Below are 17393 nucleotides of genomic sequence, written 5' to 3'. Positions count from 1 at the left end.
AGATAGTTGCTAATCATGAGAACAAAGATAGAGAAATCCTAACATCTACCTAGTAAGAGAGCCATACAAGAAGAAAGTCTGAGGGAGTTATAAGGAAGATTTTTGTAACCTATTCAAAATATGGAAGTTGTTGATAGAGGGAGAGATTTCAATACAAGGAATCATTTTCCTTTTGGTATTGTCTTACTATTTTAACCTAGTCAGTTTGGTTGATTAGTTTGATTTTCCATCAATGTCAAAGAGGGAGATTGTTGAGAACATACAAGTATGATCAATATATTTCAATCATTATTTTGTCATTAATGTCAAACCTACTATTTTATAGTAAAATAACTACTTATATGATTTAAGTACTACCTCTTATTTGATTGATGAAGAGGATTTGATCAAAAGATGTAAAAATAGAATCTAGAGGAAAGGTTGAGTTATGCTTATGTAAAGAAGTACAAGAATTAGTTAAGATAGTCATAACACGATGTATTGATAATCTACTTAAGATTACAAAGGCTGGTTACACTAAGTTTAGAAGAACAAGTTACACAAATTTTGTCTACCAAGATTGACCGAGTGGATAGTAGGTGCCGAGCAAAGTTAGTGAAAGCCGAGCAGAAAATTTGTTACAGCTAAGAAAAACTCTATTCTAGTGTATGCCAAGTAGAACAATGGATGTCAAGTAAAGTTTTTTTGATCTTGAGCATTAGTAAACTTTAGTTTGTGCTGAGTGATTTTACAGAGGATGTCAAGCAATGTAGTATGTGTTAAGCATCAGAAGCTAGATAATGTCCAGTGGCTGCATTATTTAAAAGATTGTGAATTTGATGGATCTGAGATGACAAGTTTGTTTCTTAGATTATGTGAACTAGGTGGAAGATAAGATTAATGAGCTAAAGGCATAGAATTTAAGGTAAACTATTTTTAGGCAAATTCAAAGAGGATTTAAGGAGAATTTTCTAGAAGAGATATAGAATAAGGGGTAGATTCATTGTATCCTACCTAATCTATCCTAACCCTAAATTGGAAAATGGAGAATGAGTGGAAAAAGATCTTAATTTCTTATTTATAGGAATGACTAGTTAGAAGCAAAGGTTTTCATATGTGAGAACCTAAGGAAGACATCGAGACAAGGGTTTTTGCTTCATCAAGTGACCTAAGAAAAGCTTCTACAATCGTATGTTAAGTAAGAAGGCTTAAGGGTATGAATGCTTGAAGGGTGAACAAGCTATTAGAGTTGTAATGACTGAAGGCCAAGTAGAATGGAGGACTAAAATAGAGATCTATAATCTACAAATGGAGTTGTAAGTTGTTATCAGATCAAGTCTTACTGTTACTCTCTAATAATTGTATCAGTCTAGGGTAAATCATTTGGATTAAGGTTAACCTAATAGTCATTTGTAAATCTTTTAACTGGGTGACATTCCAAGTGAATGGTCTAAAGTCCTCTAATAAAGCTCACTCCTAATAGGGTGCTTCAAATCCTTTAATAGGGTCACATTTAATAGTTTGTATTGTAACCTTTAATAGAGTTGGCCTTTCATAGGTCATCACTTCAGAAGAGTGAAAAAGAGTAGCATGTTACTGGTGGGTTTTCCCAAATTGAGTTTTTACATAAATCATTGTGTCAAGTGTGTTGATGAATCTATTATGTTTCATGTTTATATTTCTACAAGTTGATTTGACAGTAACCTACAAGTTTTTAAGTGATTGCATAATCTTTTGGATGCATGGATGAAGACAAATTTTTTGTTGGTTCACTAAGTTGTGAAAAGATTTATTTATACATTTGGACCTTTGATAAATGATTCACCCCCCTCCCCCTCTTAGTTATTCTAAAGTATTTCAAAATATTTGATTATGTTAAATGTGGGTTTAATGCTATGGTTATTTACTTCATTCTTTATTTGTTATGCTTTATGTGAATGTGAGTGGTGTAAATAGATTATTTCAATATATTTGAATAAATGGTTAAATTAGGTATTTGATGTATTTATTTCTTCGGTCATGTTATCATATGCAATTGCACTTGATCATGTTTTTTAGTGTGTTGGATTTATATTCTTAGCAGTGGCACATGGAGTTAGTGATTTAGCTATTCATATTTACCAATGTCATCTCTATATGGTTGATGTATCTTATTTAAATGTTTAAATTAAAACTTCCAATGATTTGATAAATTTGGACTCATTTGTATTATGTGATTAGACCCGTGAACATGCTTGTGCATTTAGAGGTTCACATTGTCATGAAATTGTTAAGGATTCTATGATTTTGGTTTTTGATTATTTGGTCTTTATTTTAATTAATTTTAATTCTAGGCAGCTTTCCATAGATGAATTCCAATTAATTGGAATAGCTTGTTTTTGTTTGGGTTGTTTTAGGGTCTAACTAGGTTACCTAGTTATTTACCTTAATTGATTATTCACTCAAAAAGTGAATAGGTATCCAAAAATGAATTTTATTCTAGACTTCTCACTTTTGAATTAGAAAGTTTGAGAGTAAAACCCAAAATTCTCTTCATGAGGAATTATTGTTCTATTCATTATGGGAGCTATGGGCATGGGATCTTTGTGAAATTGGTCTCATTGGATCTAGCTCGGGGAGACCTTGTTTTGTCATGACTTTCAACAGCTTCTACAAGTTATTTATTTTATTATGTTGATTCCTATTTCTACCCTTTTTGGCTATTAGGTAGGGCTCTCCTTTTTTGTATTTCAGCTCTATTTTTGTTTCTATTTCTAGTAGATGTATGTTAGAAGGCTGAGAACTAGTGGTCCCCTCCATTTTTTATTGCTAGTTCTACCTAATTCGATAGGTATGAATATTTTTCCTTTTTTTGAGATGAGGGTTTGGGGTTTCACATTGTTATGCTGATCATTTTTACATATGGTGTCTAAACCTAAATTTTATTTTATTTTCATTGTTTTTGTACCCCAAGACCAAATGGGTTTTATTTTTAAAGTTTTCAAATTTTTGGGTTTTTACCTTGATTTCCATATTGCCAAATTTTCTCAAGTTTTTTTGGCATAATGTTAGTTGTGGACTTGGATCATCTGTAGGATGTCAGTTAGACCATTGTTCCATCTTTATGTTTTCTTTGAGATGTGTGACACATCCACACTCTTGGCATTGTGTTTGGTTGAGTGATTTTATACCTGGTGTTATTATTTCTTTTGGACCCTTGTTATTATTTCATGGACACTAGGATTCATGTAGAATATATTATTTTGGATTGAAGCCAGTTGAGTGAGTTCATGATGTTGGGTCTTGATGCATCATTTGAATTCATGTAGAATACATATTCCTGAATTAAGGTCGATTGAGTGAATTTATGATGTATGGTTTTATTGTTCTTTGGAATTCAAGTAGAATTTGTTCTCTTGAGCTTGTTTTTGGTTGAGCATTATTTTTCTTGTGTTCTCATCCAGCCCTTGTGTTTTGATATTTGTGATGGTGGTGTGCCCACTCACAAGCACATGTGTGTACATTTATTAGGTGACTTACGAGACCCAAACTCTTGGTGGTAATGTGGTTGAGTTATATCTTTGTGTAAGGTCCCTCCTCGCATGTACTTATTAAATATGTATCTCTCTATTAAAATTGTTGTAGGAGATTAGAATGGATATGAAATAATGTTTTATGGTTTAGATGTCCTAATAAGAATTGAGATCCTAATACATTCATGTTTTGATTTATGTAACGATCCAAATAAGCTTTGAATATATGTCCATATGATTTTATGGGGCTACTGATGTGTGCAATGAGTGTGCAGGATATTTTAGCCGAGAAACTCAACGAAGGAATGAAATTGATCCCTATGTGCCATTCATGGAAACCTTGTTGTTCGTAACTTAATTGTATTGTGAGATGTATGAATGTATCTTTCCGTAATCAGTAAATGTTAATGTTTCGTAACTGTGTTCTTTTAGTGTCACTTGACATTCGTGAAATTGTTTATGCTCTTCAGTGTGCTAGTTAGGATTAGCTATGTAACCTTTGGACCTAAGTCGGATTAAGTTAGTGTCTTTTTTCTAATTTGGTTCTTAATTGAGTTTAGTCACCCTTAATCTGGATTAGTGCTTAATTTGCATTTTTAGAGTTCTTAGATGGTCCTAATTATTTCCTAGCTTTTGTTTGGTTCCAAATCTATTCCCAAGACTTTAAAACATGAAATATTTATGCCCAAAGGGTATGGGTATGGGTTGGGGGTCTTTTTCAACCCCTAAGCCCTTTTTATTGACTTTTGAGATCACTCAAAAAGTCTCTTTTTGCCTTTGTGCGAAAATTGACTATGGCTACCATGAGTTGCCTCACACCACCTCCACTTAGTGGTTAACCATAGTATGGGTTGAGTTAGGAACTTCTAGATTTGTAGGTGGGTAGGAGAAGTTATTATTTTTTTTAGTGGTTAAGTTTGAGGCTTAGTTAGACGCCCTTCTTGGAGTAGTTTAGGGGGTTACCCAATCTCTACTTTTAGGGAGGAGACTTAGAAGATTGAAGGAAGAAAGGGAAAAGCTCTACTCAAATTATTCATTTGCCATTACCACTTTGTGAAGGTAGGAGTTCTTCATCTCCCTTGTTCAGACTTTCATGCTTGTTTCATGCTTATGCTATGGTGTTGTTATTTGGATGCTTGTATGTATGTTGGGTATGTTGGGAAGGATTGCAACCATGTTTCTTGAATGTTTTCTTTTCATGTTTATGTTGAATTTTAAAGTTTTCTTGTTGGGTGTTTTGGTATTACTCACCCTTGGATAGGGCATAAGTGACCATTTCAGGAAAGGTCTTTTTAAGTTGGACCCTGATAGTGTAGAATCGCTTCTCATGATGAGAAGAGGGAAAGAGGGTAGGGTGTTATGGGCCCCTACTTGTCATCACATACCATGTTTGAAATTGTAAAATTTGAAGAAGTGAAGGAATGAAAATCCTTGTATTATTGGCCTCGAAAGGGCATTTGTGGAACAAAGAAAGTTCCTAAGATTTTAGCCTCGAAAGGGCTATGTTATGGTATTGTGGTTGACGTCTCCTATCAAGAAAATCCACCTTTCCCTAGTGTTGATTCATTGTGAATCCTATTGTGAGAACCTAGTATGAATATGCATGTTTGATTTTGTCTCTTGGTCATGCTTGTTTGACTCCTGATCAGATTTCGTTCCCTCCACGGTTCTTAGAAATGTGTTGCAGAAAATGATGTTGATCCCTTGATAAGGGACTTGAAGGAAATTTATTTGATTGTTGTAAATTTGGAATTGGAATCCTATGTAATTTTTATTTCAAAACCCTATTGTAATGGCAACAATGTCGGGTTTTCTTCCTAGTTCTTTCCCGGCTGAGCCTTTGAATCAGGTTTGCCAATAAAAATGGTGACTGAGTAATATTGCTTATCATGAGATTTAATTGTAATTTTCAATTCTATGGATGCACATCAAAAATAGGATGAAATGTTGATGGCTTAATTAAGCAAAATTTTCAAGTTTTCCTTATATGTTAAATATGAAAATTATGTTAAGAAAAGAAAAATGGATATGGTTGGTATATTTCAATTTTAATTTTGTTTAGGAGATCAATTAATCATGTTTTATTGTGACACAATTATAAATTCCATGTTTTTAATCCATTCAAATAATATACTCTTGGAAAAAAATATATATACATGACCTTGTAAATCTATACTTAGAAATTTTTTGAAAAAAATAAATGTTTCAAGAGAGTAAAAACTCTCTGTATTTTGTATGAGAAATAGAATTGTTACCTTTTTGGTAACAGAGAATCTAAAAGATTCTCTTATTATCCTTTTTTCTTTATTGAAAATTATATTTAAAATGAAAAAAAACAATAGCGAAATATATATTAAAAAAAAAAAAAAAAAGTTATAACTAAGCTAAATATCCTAAATATCTTTTCTTACCTATAAAACTTTATGTGTTTAATTCTTACCCATCTCCCCCTTGGGCGTCACTTCTGAAAATGCATTTTTGAAAGGGTTTTATTACAAAGTTTTTTTTCAAAGTCAAATTGATTATGAGGGTGACGTCACCCTGTCCCCTCCATGAAATTCACATAACCCTAAATCTGACTTGCAATGTGAAAAGGGGAAATAATATTGTTAAGACCTTAACCCCCCTTGCTTGTTTTGGTCTTCACCTTTATTATCTTCACCTTTATTAGATGGGGTCTGCGCATGGTATCAAGCTTGGGCAGAGCGCTATCCTTGGCCAGCACTTGGGAAGCGCTCAGCCTAGGTTAGGTAGGGTGTAGGGGGGAAGTATGGGGAAGGGTTAGTATAGGTTAGATTAGGTTAGTATAAGTTAGTTTATGTTATGTTATGTTAATTTAGGTTAGGATTTTTTTTTTATGTTATTTTATTTTATTAAAGTTTTAGTTAGTTAGATGTTATATTATAATTTAAGTTAGTATAAGTTATTTAATTATTTATTTATATTAGTTTATTTATCAGTATTTAATTTTTAGATATGAATTGTTGCTAGATAATATTTAGTTATTTATTTTAGTTAGTTTTAAAATTAGATTTATTAATATTGTTTAAGTGGTATTTTGAAAATGGCTTATTGAGTTATTAGTTAAAAAGTTGTAAATTAATATTAGTTGTAAATTTATGTGAGACTAATAAGAAAGGTTAAATTGTTTGCTTTAATGTTAAGTGGAATTTAAGTTTTAAATTTATTATTTAATTAGGAATGTTGATTTAAAATTAAAAAACTGTTCATGGATTTAAATAAGACTCAAGATTTGAATAAAGTGATTTAAATAAAACTCGTAATGTGACTTCTACCTTAATTAGTTCTTGATTTAAATATTCAATTTAATTGACCCGTATTCATTTAGATGGTTTTCAATAAATTTAAATATAATGATTGTATAAGAAATGTAATAACGAATCTAATGATCGATATCAATCTAATAACAAAAGTTTCAAAATCTTCACGATGTATTCATCCTCAAGAGTTTATAAACTTAAGTTAAAAAATAGAGAACCTTTACTTTTAACTTTGAACGTAAACTTATCAACTTAGAGCGTTCTAATTATTTAAAAAAAAAAAAAAATTGTGTCTTTACCTCGTAGTTTGGGCATGACACTTTGGGGTTGGTTTGGAAATATGCATGCCTACAGGTGCTCATCGTTGGATGAGTATGGGTAGGGTAGGGTAGCTTCATGGAGGGACTTCTACTACATCCCTAATGATGATGCCTAGGTTGACAGATAGAAGGCTTAATTAAGTGATAACTAAGTAAAATATTGGGTGGTAATAAAACTTAAGATAATAAAATGTGCGAGCACCTGATTAAGTTTGAGGACACAGTGTGTGAAGTGTTCCATTGGGAATTTGATTTAGCACCACACTAGCTTGGGCTACTTGATGTCAAGCTATTTCCCTTCTAGGTGAGTCCCTTCATAGTAACCCATTGAGTGTCTAACTAGGACCTATTGTACTTGTATTGTCTCATGATCGTGGTTTCAGTCATCTTATTGTTTAGTTTTTGTTAGCCATGGATGTTTATTTTATGTGTATTTGTGGTTGGATCATTTGCTCCATTAGTACAATGGGAGTGGACCTAGAGGTTTCCCATGTTTGGGAGGCATAGCTACCTATACCACTGCTGGGAGACAAATGTATAGAGATGGTCTATTGTTCTAGTGAAACTATTGCTTGATGTTTTACTTAGTATTTTAGGTTTCTAGAGTATGTTTTCTTGTAATTTATGCTTTCACTGGAATTCTTGGATATCATGTTTTAGATGCTGTTAGTTTATTTGACACATTCCTATATTATGATGATTAACATATAATTAGATCATGTGATTTATTTAGTTCAAGTATCTATTGCTTATTGGTTTAGAACGTTAAATTTCCTATTCTTATGATGTTATTATGTTTTAGTAGTGACATCCTCATAAGATAGCTCTGACTATCTAGTTGGCAATTTGGGATGTTATACGTGGGGGATAGCTAGGGCCTTTGAGGTCTTATGATGCTATTATGGTTGGGAGGAACCATGCATGAGTTTTGTTATGTTTGTTCATAGTGATGTTGTTTTCAATACTTTTCCTTTGCCGCTATGTTTTAGATGATTAGATGTAGTTTCTATGTTTTTGCTCTTGTGTTCGATTGTTCAAGCCTCTACTTGTGGATCCAGTACTCTCTAGTGTGAAGGAAATTATCTTTCTATCTTATCATTTTATGTTTTCCTTTCTTTCTTTCATAAATACTCTCAGAATATTGTACTCTCTCCTATACAGGATTGTACACTCTCCTGCATGAGACTTGGTGTTTTCTTACATGCAGGCTTGCATTTCTTCACGTAGTTCTTGGTACTTCTTCACATGAACCTTGACAATAATGTAGTGGTTTTGGGCCACTGGGCTAGGCAATTCTTTGTGCAAGAGGCTAGTTTCTTGTGTAGCTTGTTGTACTTCCTCACACGAAGGGGCACTTCCTTGCATGAGACTGTTTGTTGTATTTCCTCACATGGAAAATAGGGGGCACCTCTACTATTTTTTGGGGAACTCAATTTGGTGATTTGAGTACCCTTTTTGATTGATTGTATTTCCATGCTTTGATAGATCTGAGATTTTGTGTTCTATTGTCATCTTTAGGTTTTGTCTTTAGTTTGAGTGTGTTAGTTTGGTAGTGGTGTGTGCAGATTCATTGGTTGATGGGATTGTGAGTTAAGTCTTTCATTATGATCTTTTGATCCTTGTATGTTGTATGTCATGTACATCCATACTTGTTTTAAAAATAAATATCTTGGCTTTTATTTATCCTTGTTCCAAGGATCTCTGTGTGGGGCATTACACTTTTAACATTTTCATGCATCCAAATAACCATGGGTGGCTATTATTTTCTATCAGGTATGATTCTTACAACTTGGGGGGAGGGGAATATTATTTTCTATTAGTTTTAGTAGTCTATCACAGTGAATTTTTATGATCTTGGAAGCTATTTTTGTTTTCTTGTACATGCGTAATACTCAAAGGTTTTTTCTATGTCAGTTATAACAGACTATGAGAGAGGTTTTTTCAATTTTTAGGTAGTTACGGGAGTTTCTTGAGGCCTACTTTTGGGTTCCATACCAATTCAGTGACCTTTAGGTCTAGTAGTCTTTTAGTGTTTGATTTTTGCATTCATTTTTTGGTTGATTTCTCTTCTTCTTATGAACTCATTAGTTTTGCATCATTTGAGGGATTTATGAGGCAATTTTGTATAAATTCTAATTTTCACATCAATTCTACTTGGTCTAAGGATGTTTTGGGGTGGTCAGCTACATGTTCTTGGAAGGTTGACCTCTCTTATCTCATGATTCTATCTTCTAAATGACCCTAGGATTTTTCATGCCTACTTATTGTATTTTCACCTCAGTTTTTAGGGTTCTAATTTTTTGTCACAATTTCACACCTTGCAAATCTTGCTTGACTATTTGTGTAATGTCCCAAATTGAACTTTATCCAATTTTTAATCTCTACTTATCCAAATTTATTTTAGTCTGAATCTATATCTAATAAGTGAGATTTCTTCACCTTTATATAAATGGTAATCCCAAGGGTCATGCCCTTTTGAAAACATTTGATTAATAATATGTCATATTTTATTATTTTTATTAGTATTTTACTTAACATAAATAATTTATTTTATCATTTAAATTTTACCACTTCATTATTTAATTAATTTACATTGTCTTCTTTGCTCGGTAAAAGGTCTAAGTCTTTGTATTATATTAAATAAAATAAAAAGGTTACAATGTCTCCATTCAACCAACCACTAATAGGAAAGAACGGAGCAAGCAAACCTTCAACATTTCCCACCACTATAGCTTGGGAGTTTGAGAGTCACCTTTTATCACAATTTTGGGAATTTTGAGCTCTAATCCTAGTTTTAAACCTTTTATCAATGCTTCTAATTCTACAACATTGTTAGAGTTAACCCCAATGTATTGAGCTTTTGATACGATATAAGATCCAAAGCTATAATAAATATTACATCCAATACGAACTTGACTAGGATTACCTCTAAAGAGCCCATCAAAATTAATCTTTTCCCATTCCTCTAGTGGAGGCTCCCATTCACAAAATTCTCTCACTTTCTTACTAGCTTTCTTATATGTTAATGGTGGATTTATAAGATTTTTCCAATTCTTCTACATTTTTGCATCTAAGTATGAGAAAGTACCTTGTTCTTTGATTAAATTTCTAAGATTATTATTTATAACTTCTATAATTCTAGTTTCAATTTTATTTTGGATAGATTTCACATTCATTTCTTCAATTTTAAATATTATTTTGTTTCTCTCTTTCCAAACCTCCCATACGAGGATTGTAGGGGATATCTTCCATAGTTCATCTTAGATTGGCCTCTCCTTGGCTAGCATTAAAGGATTTCCCACAAGGTTTTGGGGAAGTTTGAAAACTAGCTAACTTTATGAGTTAGTCACTGCCAACATTCCTTTGTGAGGTAACATTAGAACAATAGGTGATCTATTGTTTATAAGGCCTTTTTACATAGGGGCATCTGGTTAGACCTTCAAAGCCCATTTTATAAATCTATCTATAGATAAAATTCCTACCTTTGGTAGGAATATTGGATTCCAAACAAAGGTCTAATGGAAGAGCAATCGGGTCCTAATTTTTGGAATTAATAATTAATTTATAACCTTTCTTTATGTTGTAGGACCCTATCTTAGATGCACCCCAAATCAGTCTGTCTTATCTATCAATATATTTGGCTAATCTTGGTTTATAAATTTAGAATATAAAGATTTTTCTTAAGCTATGAGGTTTGTATCTTCTATTTTTTTCCATTTCTACTCATCCTAAACATTCAATTTATAGTCTGTAACCTTTTTACCGCATAAGTTTGCAAGCATAATTTTAATATTGAGGGGAAGATCACTAGAATCTAGAGTAGGTAGTCTCTCCCATGAATCTTTCCAAGAAATGGCCTCTTTTCCATTCCCTATGTGATGCAAGAGCATCCTAAGGTTTCCTTATTATCCTTCTCATCTTTGTTCATTCTACATGTTGGAGCCAAGTACTGATGGTTTCCAATTTTTTGTTGCTACTGAGTTGTTTAGTGGATGTTGAGTTACTATAGCTCTAGTAGATGCCAACTTACTATAGCTCTAGTTGATTTCAATTTAGGATAGCTCTAGTGGATGCTAAGTTATTGTAGCAATCTAGTGTTGACTAGGTGTTCTTTTATGTGCCGAGTGAGTCTGTTGCTGCCAAGTGTTACTATTGGTGTTGAGTGTTCTTGTTGTGTTGAGTGACAAAATTTGTCTTGGTCCTTCTTTGACCAAGTTGACTGTGTCTCATTCCAGTTTGGGCTGACCTTTTATGCATTTAATCGATTTTGGTAGTTAATATTTGATGTGCGTTAGCTTGTGGCTATGCATGCATTTAATGTAGGGTTTAATTTTGTGATAGCCCAACTTGTGGCCACATAAGTATTTAAGGAGGTCTAGGATTAAGTTTTAGAAAAGAACTTACATGATGTAAAAGTTGAAGGCATATGTGTCTAGAAATCTGAATTTGAAGCTAGATTGTGGATTTTATTGTATTTTGTTTCTAGTCATAACCCAAAAGGCCTTACAACTAGGCATGTATGTTGATTATTTGGTGAATTGATAAAAGTGTTTTCTCTTTTTCCTCCTTTGGCTACTGTTCTTTGTCTTGTGTTTCTATTGTGTTAACTCTTGCAAGGTGGATTAGATAGTTGGGTGTGCCTTTGGCCCTAGTTATTCACTCCTCCCTATGTTAGGTGGTATTAGAGCTTGAGGTTCATCCTTATGCTGATTAGATCATGTAGAACCCTAAGTGTATTGGGTTGTAGGGTTGCAGATCTATGTATTTGACCTATAAGTTGTAGAGGGTTATGATCTTGTAGGAACCTGATTTGTAAAGATGGTTCGAGGTAGAGGAAATGTTGATAATACAATATTGGATACATTGAGACAAATTACAGCTAGATTAGATGCTATAGAGACTACCCAAAGGAGAGGAGCACATCTTGATGATGTAAGTGATGATGAAGCAGTAGCACCAAACCCTAATCTAGAACTTGAAGAAGACCAAGATGAAAATTGATTGTTGAGAGTATTGTATAGGGCACATTCAAAGGCTATTGTAGAAGTTGTTCCTTATGATGAAAAATTGGACACCAATGTTATGTTGGATTGGACCTCTAATATGGAGAATTTCTTTGAGTATGAAAACACTCCTGATAATAGGATGGTGAAAATTTTTGTTACAAGGTTAAAGGGTCATCCCTCATTATGGTGGGAGCATTTACAAACTGATATACAAACGAGAGGAAAGGAAAATATCAAGACTTGGCCAAAGACAGTAAACAAAGTGAAGCAAAAATTTCTTCTTGCTAATTACCAAGTTAGCTTGTTGAGAAAGATGCAAAAATTTGAGGCAAAGAGACATGAGTGTGGAGTATACTGAGGAATTCTATAGGTTGGACATCAAATCTAGACATGTGGATGATGATGTTGAAAAAAATGCAACATACATAAATAGATTGAGATCTGAAATTCAAGATGAAATAGGTTTTGTGATGTTTGAAAGTGTGGAAGAAGCATACCAATATGCCTTGAAGGCTGAGGAGATCTTGAAAAAGAAGCATGAACAAAGACAAAGAGGTAGAGATGGTAGATTCCAGAGAGGTAGAGGTGGATCTTATGGTGAAGGTGGTAGATCTAATTATTTTATACAAGATAAGGGAAAATTTGAATGGAAGAATGATGAAAAAGGAAAGAATGAATGGAAAGGTTGTAATTTTTACTAAGGAGGTACTAATTCTTACCAAGGAAGAGGCAATTCTTATTCTAGAGGTGGTTTTCATGGTAATTGTTTCAAATGTGGTAAAGAGGGACATATATCTTTAGAATGTAGATCCTCTGAAAGAGGGAAAGCTAAAAAAAATTTGGTCATTCAAGGAGATGATGAGAGTTCACCAAGTGGACTTGAGGCTAGAAAAAATTTGATGGTGAGAAGAACCTTATGTAATAAGGGAAGTGATGAGGAACTTGTTTTAAGGAGAAGTATTTTTAAGACAAGATGTAAGATGGCTGGAAAATGTTGCAAGGTGATCATTGATAGTGGAAGTTCTATAAATTTGGCATTAGAAGATTTGGTTACAAATTTTTGATTGTAGAGGTTGAAGCATCCTAAACCCTATCATGTTTCATGGATCAAAGATGAGTATAAGATATTGGTAAGTGAGAAATGCCTTGTGAAGTTGTAATAACCCTCCTCAAATTTGGTCTCAAAAATGCTGATGAAAGCTCAAGGAATTTCATCAAACAATTCACATGCAAGGGACGTATGACTGATATATTATTTCAGCTAGCTTCAAATGACTTTTTGTTCAATTTGCATCAATGAGAATCTTGTGCTAGAAGACTACAATGGACTACACAATGACCTAACATGAGTGTGATACTAATTTTGACAATATTTAGTGCATATATATGATCTAAGCATGAGAAATGAACACCTACAACCAACTGGCATTTTTACAAATAGTTGGTATGCAAACTAACTAGCTGATAAATAATGATATTAAATTGCTTAAATGACACCAGCAACTATTATCTTCTTAATTGCAATGAAAATTACAATGCTCATGAAATATGGCCAAGGCTTTGGTATTTACATGGATTACAAAATGATAATGTTGGTATAATGCAGACTTACAGCTGAAAGCTTATAACACCCTAAAAAACAATACTAACAAAAGAACCTGGTTGTAGATGGCTGTAATAATTTCCTTCTATGCTGCCCCTTCTGCTTTTCTTTTTTTGAATTTCTTTTTCGGCCTACTTTTTTCGGTTCTGCTTTTTCAGATTGCTTTTTCGTACCCACTTTTTCAGTCTGCTTTTTCGGTTTTGCTTTTTTCGGACTGCTTTTTTGTACCCACTTTTTCAGCCTACTTTTTCAGTTCACTTTTTTGGACTGCTACTATGTTGAATCTGAAGACCATATCTTTCAATTGTGTCAAGATTTCCAGCTTGAAGGGATTTCATCCTCCAAACTATTGAGACATAATCTCTAAAAAATTTCCCAATTTCTTTGATATTTCCAAGCATGCTAAAAAGAATCTCTTCCATTTCTTTTATAGTGTTCTCACAAGAGCTCCATCTTTCATTTTCTCAATGTGGGATAAAAGATAACTCCCTTTATGTAATTTATGTCTCCAATGTGTTATAAAATAAAAGGGACTCTTTTAATTTAAATATTTCCCACAAACTATAGTCTATGCATTAATAAAGTTAAATATTTAAATTTAACTTTATAAAATAGCTTTATCAATGCATAACAAATCTTATCAATGATAAACAAGTCTTCTTGTTGATTTTAAACAATTACCATCGACATACCTCTGCCATTGGATGTCCGGCCATATCTAAGATGACTTACTATAAATAGTAAGTATGCCCAAAGTTGCTTCAAAACCCCTTAGAAAGACCTGCAACTGAAACTATCTAGGCCAAATGGCCTCTAAGTCCCTTTAATGTCCTGGTTAGCCTACGGGACCATGGGGAAATAGGCTAACAAAAACATCATGCTATGAATGCTAAAAAAGGGGACATTACAGTTTGCCCTTCCCAAAATTGCTTGTCCCCAAGCAATGGTCGAACAACAACCCAATCAATCCAACTGGATCCCAAATGTAGTCATGAACTATACTACTGTCAGTCAACATAGGCTCCTGCAACAACCTCTGAAAATTAACCAAGAGGAATCCATAATCAAATTGGCGAATACAACTCACCCAAACTCCAAAGTCAAGAACCCATGAGAAAAAAGCTCTCGAAATATCAGAACCCAAGTAGAGTAGATAACTGAAACTGCCAACATAGTAAATACCATCAACACATCCCATGAGCCTATATGAAATGTATAATCCAACTCTACAATAATGGTGAATGCTCCTGAATGAAACTATACCAAGTATGGAGAATCCACACACTGTACAACTCCTACAGTCAACACAACTCTGCAGATCACCGACCACTATCTCATAACCATAACTCCCCTGCACCGTTGGTGGTGAAAAGACATCACAAGATAAACAGCAAGAAATGGAACCCAAACCAAATTTTCCTACCATCAACTACTCAACACAAGGATCAAATGCTAACTGATGTCCATACCCTGCAGTATAATACTGATAAAAAGAACCAACCTCAGTCAATAGCTCACCATGAACAAGTGATACAACCCATTGTGATTGATCACCAGTTAATTCAGGAGATGTCATAGCCAAAGGTGTAGAATCAATAACAACAACTGTTGAAGCATCACTCCCAAACTCCTGCTCTAAAACATGTATTATCAAGCTGTCAACCACAAAACCTATCGCCATGTCATGCCCATCAGAACTCTGATCCCAAGGTGTCAAATCATCCCATAACTGATGAGAAGCACTAGGAACCAAAGTACATCTCTGTATCATCATCTCATCAACATGGTCATCAAAGGTAAATTGATGAGCATACCTCACAGTGTAATGCCGATAGAATGCGCCAATCTTAGTTAGTGGCTCAGACTGTAATTGATCATTAACCATGTTGGAATTGACTACTACCTCCGAAGACATCACCAAGGGAGTAGTATTACTAGCAGGAACCATGCCAACTACCAGCTCACCAATATCACACATGATCTTTGATACAAAATCTCTAGTCTCCGTGCCATCAGTACTAGAGGCCACCACCATGTCAAGTATACCACAACAATCTGCTGCAACACCCAACTCAACTAATCCTGACTCTAGTGGGAATGAACCCGATATGCAATTGTTAGTATCAAGGATGGATGCATTCCCATCTCCACTGTCTTTGATAATCTCGACCATGGACATCCACGGATCACCAGACACCACAGCTTGTGACTGTATAGAATCTGGTAAAGACTGCAGTCACTCTAACTCCATGGTCACCTTAGCCAAATGAAATTGCGACTCCTCGAAAGCCAGCTGTGTACTCTCAAGAATCTCATAAGTCATCTCGAGCTACTGAGTAAGCTCACTCACCTCATCTTCCTTGGCTAATAATGCTTCATATGCTGTACTCCCCCACTCCATAAGATAATCTTTGTCAGCTACCAATTGCATATAATTCTATCTCAAAATTTGAATAACCTCCCCTAAAGAGTGGATCTCTGTCAAGGAAAGATAACTGCCTCCCTGCTCATCACTAGTAGGAGAACCCCATCCATAAATTGCTAACAATTGGCGAGCAGCATCAAAATGTTCGCACGCAATAGCAATGTCTCACTCGCAAACTCTCAACTGACTAGACACATGATTGTGTTGACTGGTCAAACTCCTATACTCTACCCTTGGTACGCTATCCAAAGGAGTAACCTCAAAATGGCTATCATCTGTAATACTGCCATCCAAATTTTGTAGTCCAACTGCTAAACTTGTATCATCAAATGGAGTGACTGAGGCATCAACATAAACCTTCGTATCAAAGGAAACTGTTGAGGAGACTAAGTCCTCAAAACTATCCACAACATCCCCTTGGGTGTCATCTGTAATAATCAGATCCTGGGACTCTTCTGTAAACTTTTTCATATCTGAGAGATCATCAACCCATTCCAACAAGAATGGTCGATTAGATACATGAACAATGCCCAACAAAAGTGTGTAAAAACTAATTCCAGCATCAAACAAGCTGCTGACATGGATGAGAACTACACCTAGCAAGCTACTAATCAAATCCATGATGGTGCAACAAATACTACTACCAAAGAATGATAAATATCTCTGATCAAAATGATCCCAAGTACTAAGATAAGGATCCCAACATCTAATCCATGAACGAAAACCAACTGGAAATTCAAGTAAACTTCTCACCTAAGTAATGTGAACAATACCAACTGACTTCACACACGTGTCTACAGTCTCTAAATCTGGAGTGTGAATGCTAGACGTACTTATATCATCATCAATATGTGACTCGACTATAAAAGGAAACTGAGTCCCTGCTATATGCACTAACTCCCGAACTGAACTCACCTCGAGATAGCACTCGTCCACATGTCTCTTAGAATCTTGGAGAGCCAACTTCATTGCCTCCATGCCTTCCTTGATCTGCTTTAAGTCATCACAAGAAGAACCTGTTGTGACTCTTTTCTGTCTCTACTGCAGTTGAATCATCCAAATGTGATTCTCAATCAATCCATGTATCCTATCATGATGAGATAAAGCTGTGACAATATTCTTGTCCCTTATCTTCAGTTGGCGTGCCAAACCAAGTAAAGAGCTACTAGCCTCTATCTCATGTGAAGAAGCATCCAACTGTGCCTGATACTCACTTTCTGCAAAGTCTTGAATGCTCACTTTCTGATCAACTGTACTATCCTCAAAC

At 34.4% G+C, this 17393-nt stretch overlaps 1 pseudogene; it reads right to left on the bottom strand.

Moving 5' to 3' along the window:
- The window catches only part of LOC149538894 (sugar transport protein MST4 pseudogene), a 72893-nt pseudogene extending 55789 nt beyond the window's left edge, over window positions 1-17104 (bottom strand).
- Between the last annotated feature and the right edge of the window lie 289 nt (window positions 17105-17393).

This window comes from Cupressus sempervirens, chromosome 9 (assembly GCF_028749045.1).
Source record: "Cupressus sempervirens isolate cs-2001-9-10 chromosome 9, ASM2874904v1, whole genome shotgun sequence".
NCBI classification, from domain to species: Eukaryota; Viridiplantae; Streptophyta; class Pinopsida; order Cupressales; family Cupressaceae; genus Cupressus; species Cupressus sempervirens.
This window is presented reverse-complemented; position numbering and strand designations above follow the sequence as displayed.